Below are 13,232 nucleotides of genomic sequence, written 5' to 3'. Positions count from 1 at the left end.
CAACTATTGTGGTAGAATCTTAAAGTGGTTTGTTAGGATAGGTCATCAATATCACATCGGTGACCACAAAACCCAATCGGTGACCACAAAACCCATCGGTGACCACAAACCCCTGGTAGCTTAGGTCTTCCTGTCAGGTCAAATTCCGTAAAATTAGCGTGCATCTCCTGTCTATGTTGTGCTAGTCCATCAGACGTGTGGCGTCTCCCTGCACTGTCCTGGCACATAATGCTCTGCCCTGCCTCCCGATTCTTCTCCATTTTCAGGAACCAGCATGGGGTTGGAGTCCAGAGGCGGATAGCGGTGGCATGTAGCGCAGCGCCACGTGGAGCACATTGGGACCATCAGCTGAGACCATTGCGCGAGACAAGGCAGAGATCAATGTGAAGTGGGATAGACATGGAGGAGAAAGACAGGGAAGCTTCAAGCTTCATCTGCTGCAAAGTTATTCCTGACCACCAGAGATCGGTGCCAGCACCAATCATTTACAGCTAATGTTTTCTGTGTTATAAAGCAGTGACCCCGCCCTGGGGTGTTAGAGCTCTCTATACAGCCTTACATCTACATTCATACCACATGGGGGTCTTAATTGTAAAGATATAATTTGGGGTGGATTTTTACAATGGAGGGCTACAACATATCCTACATACAGAGACATACATTAATCATTTCTATCCCTCCCTCTGAAAAAGGGAGGAGTTAATTATGTGCAGGCTATTTCCCCAGTGACAAAATGGTCCTTATATGGACAGTTATATCAGAGTTGCATCCATCCCCCATAGGCTATTATGGCCTTCACTATGCATAAAGTTAACTCTGCAGAAGGAAAATGGAAAGACACCTCTTGTTGCATCTTTCCATCCTGTGTTTCCTGCAGGATCCAACATATACTGTGCAGACAGAGGAAAAAGAATGCCTCAGTCTGCTAGAATAAGTCGATCAAAAATTTCAGTGTAGGGGCTAGCAGCTTTCCTGGTGTATAAGCTTAAAGTATCCCTAAAAGAAGATGTTAAAGAAAATCAACCATTGCAAGAACACATAAAACACAAGATGTCCAGTGTTCCGGGCTGCTAATTATACAAGCCCCCGGCACCTCCCTCTCCTATGCTAGGAGAGGGAGGTGATGTCTCGTGTGACATCCCCTTGCTCTCCAATGCTCCCAGCATGGGAGAGGGAGGTGGCGAGGCTGCACATAATTAGCAACCTGGAGCATCGGACATCTTATCCCCGCACTCCGAGCTGCTAATCATAAGTGTCTTTTCTAGGTGATCCCAGTGACTAGTGGAGGAAAGCGCTGGGATCAAGATGAAGAGAAGTGGAGGTGAGTATTTGTAGTTTTTTTATGTTTATGCAATAGTTGATTTCCTTTAATGCAGTCTAACATGCTATTACACTGCTAATCTTTAATGTGTTCAACTAGATGAGCTTCACTTTGTCCAAGACTAAGACAAGAATCATAATAACACCGTAGAGAAAATGATATATGTATGGATATATATCCATACAGGATGATTCTCTGTATGTTGATCCAAACTGCCAATTATAAGCCACAGTCTTTGTAGCCGAGCGACTTAAAGCAGTCAGCTCATGAATCTGATAACATAATATGCTACAACTTTATTTTTGCAAGCAGGTGGACCATAAAAGTTAAGCTCAAAGTGTGCCATATACAAGGCATAAAACAAATACTTTGAACATAAACCTTGGGCACTGTACGCCTTCAATCAAACCATTGCAATTAATATGAAATTCTAAATACAGAATACAATGCCACATAAATAGCATAACAGCCAAGTCCTGTCTAAGAAGCCATATGTTTTTTCCCATTGTTCAAAAAAAGGAGATGACTTCCCGTCACTTATGTTTCTGATTAGCAAAATGATTTATGCCACAATCACTAAAAATGCCAGCAAGTGAATGAGAAAATGCATAGTGACTGCACCAGATGTGCACAATAAACAGCAATCCCATTGTAATCTCTGGTACTTAGTTTATATGAAGGTAATGTAAAAAACACTCTTGGATGCGGAAAAGTCACTTTTTTTTTACATTTGACTATAAATGATATGAAATAAATAGTGTGTTTTATACTTTATGGCATGCATACATTGATAAATTAGGTACAGTTTTGTATCCTGACTTATCTACAAGACAAGCCTGGCTAAGATCATGGGGATTAATTGCTTCAGAGGTGTGAAATTCGGCTTCCCCATTCTTTTCTGCACACTCAGTGAAGAAACAATGATTAATCACTGTTTAACTATTCTCTGGAGGATCTACAAGATTGCCAAACAGGATTTATCCTCATAAATCCAAGAAACGCTGCTTTAGATTTGTCGCCTGCGACTGAAGGAACATGAATTTAAAGCCATACGTTATCAGATTAAAAACAATGTCAATGCTTTAGTACCAATCCAGGAATACAATACTCTCTAATCTCCAATTTACAATAGGAATCTTTGCCATAATCCCTGGTGACCATTAGCATGGACCCCAGGGAGCAGATCTTCTTCAGACTCAGAAAGCATTGTGTACAAGGGACGGCTTCATGAGTTACTATACAGTCACTATATAGAAACCCAAAAATTGGACATAGCAGGCGAGTGTCTAATGTTAAAGAATAGAATGACAGAGATAAATATATAACACTATTAAAAGAGGAAAGAGTGTAAATGCCTTTCTCCATCCCTAGTGTCTTCTTCACAGAGAAGTATTCAGTCCCTGATAACATGGTTATAGTCCAGGACATTCAGACCCATAAAGAAACCATAGAAATTGTGTGAGGCCCCAGAAGTCGATGGGATGCTTACTACTATTATCTCTATGTGCTATTGGACACCAGGGGAAAACTATGGCAGTCCCCTGAAGCAGAACTGTGCATTAAGGAGACCCCCAGATATAACACTGCAAAACCTTCCCTGAGGAAGGAAGACCGGCAGGGGGAAGAGAAGGACATCTGCACTATTGATTCATGAAATCTTGTCAAAAGTTTAAGTGATATGGATGATTGAGGTTGAAACGCAACATACATATATAGCCTCATTTTGCCAAATCCTTAATCTTCATCAGGAAGCTCCATCAACATTAAATGGTCAGCTGGTCCAAACAGCAGGCTTAGCCAGTACGCCTTAATCCATACGGCCAACGTTGGGAAGCTCTCAATTGTACACATCCAAAGGCTTTAATATACATTAATACCGTTTGGCCGGTTATCTAATGCATATCGGGACTCATGGCAACTCCAACACATAAGTCTGTCAGTTTCTTACTTTCCTCTCTCTCAAGTAAACACAAAACACTGATCTTTACCAAGCATCCATGTCTGAGGGTTCAGGTTTATGAGCATTTTGTGTAGTACTACTACATGGCAAATAAAGGCAAGACCGGTATTTAGTGCGTGAATTTAGGATAACTAGGATAACTCGGCACAATAACTTACATTTTAATGTCCTGTTAGGTGTACTTTAACTTCTTGGGTTTTCAAAACGAATGTCTCAAGACCTGCAGAAAGAAAGACCCCACCAGTCAATATTCTATCTACTAGAATTCTTTATCGATACGGCAATGCATTTGTCATTTCTTTAACAACATCTAATTGTTGAATGCAAATACTTACAGGGAAACTCATTTGGATATGGAACCACTTAATATTTGGACAAAATGGGCAAATACACACAGAATAATAGAAAATGTGTTATGGGAAATATGACCTATGTAAATAAATGGTCTTTTGTAGGAGAATTGTTGCACTTTATATAACAGTATGCTCTAACAGACTAGAGCCGTTGACAATGAGCAGGTCCGGACTGAGAAACTCACTATGTGCGACTGCAGGATTTCCAGGACCAAATCCCGAATCACTGAACTGAATAGACATGCTAAGTAATTTCAGAGTGTGTAAGCCCATAGGCCTCATTTGCTTGCTCTTGAAAAAAAGATTTAAAGAAAACCTGTCACCAGAACTTCACATGTCACATCAGTAATAACTGCTGGTAGAGGGTAAAAGTCCTCCCCAAATCACCTAAAATGATCTACCACTGAGGCCCTGTAAGGATTGGCTGCTCTTTAACATAAATTGCCCATGTACCTTTACTGTCTTAATAAAATTCCCTGAACGTTCACCAATTGATTCATCATCCCTGATGCTTCCTTAAGTGCTGTGTGCAGACTCCCTGTGCAGTCTGTGGGATCTTTGTTTATATGTCTCTGCACTGATAAAAGTGGAGGAACCTGAAGCAGGAGATTTCTGAAGAACAGAGCCATGTTTCTCTGGGCTGCTAGTGAACCCCATTTGCTTCTTTTGATTGACAGCTCAGTATCTCTTCATATCTCAGCCTAAGCAGACAGGAAGTCCTCTCCCTATGCATTCCCTATCCTTACAAGAATGATGTCCCTGTTACTGCTTGATACATTTAGCTGTGAGTACTGTGCGGGGAACTGAAGTTCTTCTCACCATTTCACACATCCCGTGATGGGAAAAGCCAATTGATAGGGTATAAGCCAACATAGACAAAGGCAGAATAAGTTTGGGGATCGATTTTACTGGTGGGAAGGGGCAGATTCGAGCTGGCACCTTCACTGCACTCAACAAAGGCACAGTGGGGGAGAAGTAAGGTTTTTTGGGCATGTTCTTGATGAGAGGTTCCCATGGGAGTTGCACATAAGAATTTATCATAGCTGTGAAAAAATTTAGGGTGCATGGCCAGAAATTGCAACACCCACTCTCTTCACAGCATGTGGGCAGGGAGGGGATAAGAAGTTCCTGGCAAAGGGTGTAGCACACTTCTACACCTGGCAAGACATGGCATACACTAAATCTGGGCTGGAGCTTAGTATATTTGGCACATTGAGTACCAGCAGGGGGAAGAATACCAACTGGGAGTATGACCCTCAAGGAGTTTTTTTTAGAATATCTAGTTTTAGAGAAATCTTATCCATAAGCAAAGCAGGTTCAAGTACAATTATAACTGGGGTTTTGGTTCAACCCCAATCGTTCATGATAATCCACTGGCAACTCTTGGTCGTGTCGCTAAAACTTAGTTGGAATGAAGGTTTGAGACTGCTGCCATTTTTAAGCCATTTAAAGGGGTTGTCCACTTTCAGCATATAATTGATATAGTTTGTGTAAGGCAATGTTTTATAGTTTTCCAATATACTTTCTGTATCTATTGCTCACGGTTTTATAGATCTCCGCTGCTGTCCTGGTATAGAAAGCTTCTATGTTTACTTCCAGTGGATAGAAATCTGTCCCTGGTCTTGTGATGGACACACCGGAGCCATTATTATTATATGGCTCTGATTACTCTCTGTGATATACAACTTGTGCAAACAATATCAATTATTTGCTGAAAGTGGACAACCCATGTCCATAGTCAACTCTATGAGGAGCTTTGTAGTTAATTGATGTCAGATTTATTCTGGAGGTCAATGATGGCGATGTATGTGTAGGCTTGTAATTGAATAGGAGTCTGAAGTAACAAGTATAAAACCATATGTAGATAAAACATTTCCATTAATATTGCTCATCATATATGATGTGCACTAACTTCATTGCAAAGTTTGTACTTCATGTGATGGCACAAGGCAAAAATAACACTTCATCCATCAGTAAGTCTTCCAGGACATTTCAAAACACAGGCCATACATGATGGTGTAACGATGGGACTACCTATAAGACATCCAAAAACAATAATAGGAACTAGAGGAAAATAATGCAAATAATATCTTGATATATTTGCCTTTGCAATAAAAGGGGGAAAAAAACTTTGTTCCTTAACTTTACAGGGTACCACAAATAAGTTATAGGTAGAGAAATGAAGCCATGCGTACTGATCACATCTTTCTCCGTGATTTACAGAAAGCAGCAGCTCGTTTTAATAAAAACATCCCAAAACATAAAATTGATTGAACCAACTGCTGTGCCGGGCATACACAACAGCTGATCAAAATCATTCAAGATTTTTATTCCCGTACTATTTCTTTCCTAGGAGCATATAAAGGGCTCACGCTCTTCTGCGAGCCTAGCAGATTGATTCATAGAGCTTCAATTGTGATATATAAGAATTAATAACTCTATAATAATGGACATTACATTCCTTTTGTGGGCACAGATCTCAAGAATGATGCATCTGAGAGTGTTATAAGCAGTGTCTAGGGTGCCGATAATATTGTTTAGCTCCCAATTCAGAACTTTTATGGCACTTTTTTTTCCCCCCTCATTCGCTTTTAACAAAGTCAACGCACGCTTCCATACACAGTAAAGCAATGAGCGGGAACAGGAGTTTTATTATAAAGCAACATACTGTATGTGAGAAGGTTTCAGTAGTGTAATGAACACTTTCTAGTTTTGGAGATCGCACTTGTATGTTCTTCACAAAACATATATCAATAACTAACAGAAAAGAGATGAAATAATCAGTAAGGTGGGAATTTATCATATGCTGGCAGATACATCAAGAGGCTTAGGACCTAGAGTAGTTTGCAGGTTTTTAGGAAGGGCGCGGGCCTGGAAAGCCCGTTAACGCCCCAGTCTGCCGGCAGCCGCTCAAGCCCAAATGGCATAGATGTGGCAATGATAGCAATTTCTTGCAGTGAGTTCCCTTACCAGGTCCTGTTGTGATCCCCGTGGTGCGTTGTCCGACAAGGATTCGGGTCTGCCGCGATTCACTAAGAATCAGTGGGGTTGTCCGACCCCTCCCCCATTTCTGTCACATGCAAGCCGGCACCGTTGCGCAACAATCCGATCGCGTGCGCCAAAAACCCGGGGCAATTCGGCACAAAAAGAAATATTTGGAAAACCCGACAGAATCACGGTCCGCGGACCCTTAGTAAATGTGCCCCATTGTGATTATTTCATTGCTTCATGACAACTATAAAGCTGGCGTAGAAGCACTGATTAATGCTTCTTAAATTTTGAACTCCCATGTAAAATCTTCCAAATTAAGGGACACTTACTCATAGATCCAGGCACCGTGACTGTGGTAATCTTCTTATATTTGTCATCTATTTGAATCCATATTGTAGTTTTACAGACTGTTACACTGTGGAGGAGCATGTCTCTCCTCCCCCATGTTCCCTTGACCCTTACCCCTCCCTCTACCTTCCGTAATAGCAACAATACAGAACTACATCAATATTTAAAAAAAAAAAGGAAAAAAACAAAATCATCCATATGGACCCAAACATAATCCTAAGATGGACAACTTTTGAATCAGTAAAATGAGCAACATGGATCCCTGACGTAGGGCTGAAAGACTAACCTATGTCGGAGAAGGGAAGTTTGAACATGAGAGCGGATCAAAAAAGTACACATGGTACCATCGACAACCACAAATGGTATATTGTATTCTGCAGAGCCTGCTACTACTATATCAGGTAATCTGTACTTTCTACCCATGACTTTATACATTTTTTTATCTTTATTCCAAACAATACAAATGAATTTATTTAAATTTCTATATATCTTGTGAGTCACTACAGGACAAGATGAAAGAGCCACATTAGCAAGTTACACACTTTTTACAGTGGTCTATTCTTCAGTCTCTGCTAATAGACTGTCAGATACAAGAGACAGACTGAGAGACATTCCAAGATAAAGTTGGGAGCTGCAATTTATGCAATTTTCTAAAATTATTATCTGTGAACTAGAGCTAGCCTTTCCCTAATCATATGGTAGAAGTCACTCTACTGTTGGAAGGGGGGGGATTACAGAAGTTTACGGAAGCAGTCATTCAGAATGCACATCATCTTAAAAAAATATAAAAATCATCTTAAACAAATAAATAGAAGAGAAAATAACAGTCATTAATAGATTTCTAAAACTGCTAATATATAGTAGTATACAGTGTATTAAAAGATTCATCTGTAAAAAAATAAATGACAAATCATCTCCAAAAAAAAACTTCCATCTTTCTCAATCATTTCATATTCATGGGATGGCAAATAGCCAAAAATATAATCTCTTTTCCCGGGCCTTAACTACTCATCAACTGAATTCTTACAAATCTGTGGCTCTTCAGCCTATCGGTGAGACAAACAAACAATTTTACCTTTTTTTACGGGGGGGAAAAAACCTCCGATACGGGGGCTTTTGTCATCGGATTTCTCGCCTTTTATTGTTGAAGCAATTTTATTTGTGTCACGGTGAAGGACAAAGATAAGCCAACTGTTTAGATTCTTCCCCTTTATGTTTCGGCTTTGATCACTAACAATGCTGCGTGAACAGTCAACAGAAGGCTGACATTTCATAAAATATGCAGTGATAAAAACTAATACTGCAGCATCTGGGAACAATATATAAAATGCAGAAACACACCTAATAACTGATCTTAAATTACAAGTTACGAAAATCCATAAAGCCAGATTACAACTTGTATGGGGTTTGTTTTTGTCATATAACAGCAAAGTTTTGTAGGAACGTAAGGACAAGGCATTACTTTTCATTTTTTTAAGGAACAACTTCTAATTAGAGAAGGTTTTGTTTTCTGCACAATTTACAAGTGTTTTTTTTTACGGTACACTACTAATTTCCATTACAAAAACAAAACTAAAACCGCAGAAAATAATACGATAAAAGGACTGAGGCAGAAAGCAAAGTATAAGTGGAATTTTTTGAAGGATATCAAAAACCAGCAGCAGCTGTGTATCTCCGAATGGAAGAACTCGCTGCCATCTTATTTGTAGATGGTATAAAGTGTGGCTTTAGATCAGCCAGAAGGCAGACACAGGTGTTCTAATGGTAGTGTAAGATATCAAGGAGCAGAGACTATGGGGCACATTTACTTAAAAAGTCGAAAACAGCCCTAAAAGTATAAGGCTTTGTGCAGCGATTCACTAAGATCGTGCGCCTGAAATCATTAATGTGTCTCTTCCCTGCACTGATCCGACAGGGTTCACCATCTTTTTGTGGTGCACCTTTAACATAGGGCGTGCAACATAATTTGAAAGTTAAATACGGCGCTCTGTCCGAATCAGTCGGACCCCTAATTTGTGTTGTGTGCGCCACAATCCCAGCGCAGGCATTTCTTAAATACCTGTGCAAGCCTAGAAGAACGTGCACTGTCCGACTGAGGGTGATGCCACACATGGCGTTTTGAATCCGTTTTTGGTCCATTTTTAAGCAGTCTGTTAAAAAACGCATGCATTTTTGACAGGTTTGAACAATTATCTTAATTAAAACTGGTCAAAAACAGATGCGTTTTCAAAAAACGCATGCGTTTTTGGACGGACTGCTTAAAAATGGACCAAAACAGGTTCAAAGCGCCATGTGTGGCATCACCCTAAAGCCCTTAGTAAATGAGCCCCTATATGTAAAAGGAGTATAAGAAAGGGGAACACACACAGGCACTATTGAAAGCATGTAACATCTAAGGCTAATTTCACACTACCGATCCTTACCTCCGTAAAAAAAAAAAGTAAAGAACGGAGGTTTACCGCATCAATAAAAAATTGACATCCGTTATCCATGTGTTTTTTTTCAAATGGAGGAAAAAGTAGTGCCGCCTCCGTCATTTTTTCTGTCCAAGGAACGCATGGAAAACGTAACGGATGACATAAAATTAACATTGATGTCAATGGGATTTTTAATTGATACGTTAAAGCTCTCTTCACAACTTTGTTTAACTCATGTAAGGAACATTTGTTTAAAATGAGCCTAAATTAAAAATTGTAATTTAACCTATGCAAAGCTGTGTATTATAGGATCATGAGCAGGAAATTATCTAAAACAAAACTTCTATATACTTGGTCTATATAGCTGCTTTACAAATCTGTTTCATAGGTTCGTGCATGCTGTGAGCAGTCTGAACAGGAATTGATCTAAAATGAAAAATGTGTTTAGAGGCAGACCCTAACTTACAGATGACCCCTAGTTATAAAAGGACCTATCTGTCCACTGTAACCTCAGGTAATTTACTGAACCTTAGGCTGGTGTGACATGTAACGCTTTGTCTGCGTTTGCAAACGCAGACAAAGCCGCACCCACCGGGGCAGGCCGCAGCCCGATCGCATCAGCGTTTCTTAAATTAACGCAAAACACTGGCGCCTCATTCCCAATCACAGGTGTTTCCATAGAAACGGCGATGCGATTGGGCCGCGACCCGTCCCTGTGGGCGCAGCTTTGTCTGCGTTTTAAAAACGCAGACCAAGCGGTGCGTGTGGCACCAGCATTAGGGTGATACCACACACATGGTGCTTTTGGCCCGTTTTTAGCCATACATTTTCAGTCCATTTAAAAACGCATGTATTTTTTACTGTTTACCATGCGTTTGGCTGCTTTGAACTGGTTTATCTATTAAGATAAAAGACAGGTTCAAAGCAGTCAAACGCATGCGTTTTTAAATGGACCAAAAACGCTACCTGTGGCATCACCCTTCGGGTGAGGGCACACGTGGCGTTTTGTATGCGTTTTTGGGCAGTTTTTTTGCTGTCCGTTAAAAAAACGCATGTATTTTTGACCAGTTTGAATTAAGATAATTGGTCAGACCTGTCAAAAATGAATGCGTGTTTTGATGGACTGTTTAAAAATGGGCCAAAAACACGCTCTCACCCCCGCCTATTGACACAGTGACAATCCTATTGACACAGTGACAAACCACTTTGTTTGAAGTTATACAAAATATACCAGTTCCAACTAACATACAAATGAAACTTAAAAAGGGTTGTCCACTTTCAGCACATAATTGATATTGTTTGCATAATATACATTCTGTATCAATTCCTCATGGTTTTCTAGATCTTGGCTGTTTTACTGTTCTGCTATGGAAAGCTTCCACTGGATAGAAATCTGTCCACGGTTTTGTGATGGACATGCAGGTGCACGAGCCATAAGTATAACAGACAGGAATCAGAGCTGTGTGATACTTGTAGCTTGCACACCTGCTTTTCCATTACATAACCATAGACAGATTTCTATTCCCTGCAAGTAACCATAGAATCTTTCCAGAGCAGGACAGCAAGCAGAGATCTAGAAAGCAGTGATGAATAGATACAGAACGTATACTGGAAAACTGTTTAACTTTTCATTATACAAACCATATCAATTACCAATCAATTATTTGCTGAAAAAGTGCCCAACCCCTTTAACCCATTAACGATTTGGCAGTTTTGCACCTTCCTAACACTTCCAATTTTTTCAAATTGGACATGTGGTTTATGTGCAGTGGCGTAACTACTGCCGTAGCAGCCGTAGCGGTTGCTACGGGGCCCGTGAGGTTCAGGGGCCCGGGGATGCACGCTCCCTGCAGTGCTTTGCCACGGCCTGGGGTACGTGGTCCGGGGCTGCAGTGCGGGATCGTGCCCCCGGGCCCCTCCCTCTCTATGCATCTACACGTCTCCTGAGCCCGCCCGACCACGCACACACGCCCGCACCTCTTTCCGGGATCCCTGCCTGCTCATATCCTTGACCCGCCCCCCTCATCTCCCTGACCTGCCCGCTCATCAGCCTGCAGGGTGGCACAGTTGATTCTCTGCCCCCCCCTTCCCCCGCTCGCCCCCCCCCCGCTCGCGCCCCCTCCCCGCCGTCTGAATGCATCTGGACACCCACCTGAACACCCATACAGCCCCCAAACTTCCTAAAAGGTAAGTATATACAGATGTATTTATCTGTATGTATATATGTATTTATATGCATATACTGTGTACATATGTAAATACAGTGTATGTGTATATATTGTATATATACTGTGAATATGTGTGTATATACTGTGTATATATATATATATATATATATATATATATATATATATATATATATATATATATACTGTTTATGCATATTCCGTATATATATATATATATATATATATATATATATATATATATATATATATATATGTAAATCCTATGTATATGTGTATATATGCATCTACTAAGTATACATGTATATACTGTGTATAAATGCATTGAAGCAAATACTGTATTTTTACATGCATGTATTTATATTAGCATATATATATATATATATATATATGATGTGTGTTTTTGTATGTGGTAAGTATGTATGCTGTATATACTGAATGTATGTGTATATTCTGTATGTATATGCAGCATGTGTGTATATGGTGTTTTTATCCTGCATATATGTGTGTATATATGGTCAATGTATACTGTATTTGTGTATGTATGTATATATATATATATATATGTATATATGTATATATATATGTATATATATGTATATATATATGTATATATATATATATATATATGTATATATATATGTGTGTGTGTGTGTGTGTGTGTGTGTGTGTGTGTGTGTATTGTAAATGTATTATATGTATATAATGTGTATACTGTATGAGTTTGTATATACTCTGTGTATTAGTGTATAAATGTATATGAGTGCATAAATGTGTGTATAAGTGAATGCTTGTATGTATAAGGGTGTGAGTATACGAGTGTAGAACTTTATGTGTGTATATAAAGGTGTGTATATATCAGTGTATAAATGTGTGTAATTGTATAAACATGACTGTATAGGGGTACCTTCCCAAGAACATATTGGGGATGTATATCTGGCCGCAGATTTTCTGCCGGATATACTTCCCCCATAAGCTTCTATACGCATGGACTCGGTACGGTGAGCACAACGAGTACTCACTGTTTTGAGCAAAAGAGATAGAGCGTGCTCTATCTATGGCCGTAAGAACGACCATGCGGCTCTATTCTCTATGGAGAGGGGAGGGGTGAGCTGCGCTCACCTCTCCTCCTCTCCAGCGCGCCCGACGTGTGCCTGCCATATATATATATTTTAAGGGGAAGGGGGGCCCCATGCAGAAATCTGCTATGGGGCCCAGCCTCTCCTAGTTACACCACTGTTTATGTGGTAATAGCTTTGGGACCCTTTAACTTATCAAGGTGAATTTCAGATTTTTATCTTGTGACACATTCAACTTCATGTTACTTAAAAAAAATTTGGGTAACATGCCTTAAAAAAAAAAATAGGGAAAAGAAATTTGACATGAGCGGGTGTCAGAAGCTTGAAGTAATAGTACTGCAGCGGTCGGCAAGTCCCTGCAGCCCTTGGAGTACTATTACATTCCATGTCAGGAAGGGGTTAAAAACAACCATACAGGACCTAAACATAAACCAGGGACTGCCTGTATTTAGGTTGGATGCCCATGAACAAGCCAATTCTCAGCTGTGAAAAAGAGATGACATTGGCGGAGGTTTATTAATCTGTCCACTACAGAATTATGTTACAGCACTAAAAAAAACTGTCTGCACCACATTTA

General features: G+C 40.0%; 1 protein-coding gene across 4 annotated transcripts in view; it reads right to left on the bottom strand.

Annotated features, from left to right (window-relative positions):
* TBC1D5 (TBC1 domain family member 5) overlaps positions 1 to 13,232 on the bottom strand; it is a 402,345-nt gene that overhangs the window by 305,648 nt on the left and 83,465 nt on the right. For 2 of the 4 annotated variants that reach the window (XM_072153667.1, XM_072153668.1), the window contains exon 3: positions 3,440 to 3,501. The exons of the other annotated variants lie outside the window; for them this stretch is intronic. The gene's annotated coding sequence lies outside the window, so the exon portion shown is untranslated. The remainder of the gene's footprint in view (positions 1 to 3,439; positions 3,502 to 13,232) is intronic. 4 annotated transcript variants of the gene reach the window in all.

The sequence above is a fragment of the Engystomops pustulosus genome, chromosome 5 (assembly GCF_040894005.1).
Source record: "Engystomops pustulosus chromosome 5, aEngPut4.maternal, whole genome shotgun sequence".
Classification (NCBI taxonomy): domain Eukaryota; kingdom Metazoa; phylum Chordata; class Amphibia; order Anura; family Leptodactylidae; genus Engystomops; species Engystomops pustulosus.
Note: the sequence above shows the minus strand (reverse complement) of the source record. Positions and strands in the feature narration are given on the sequence as shown.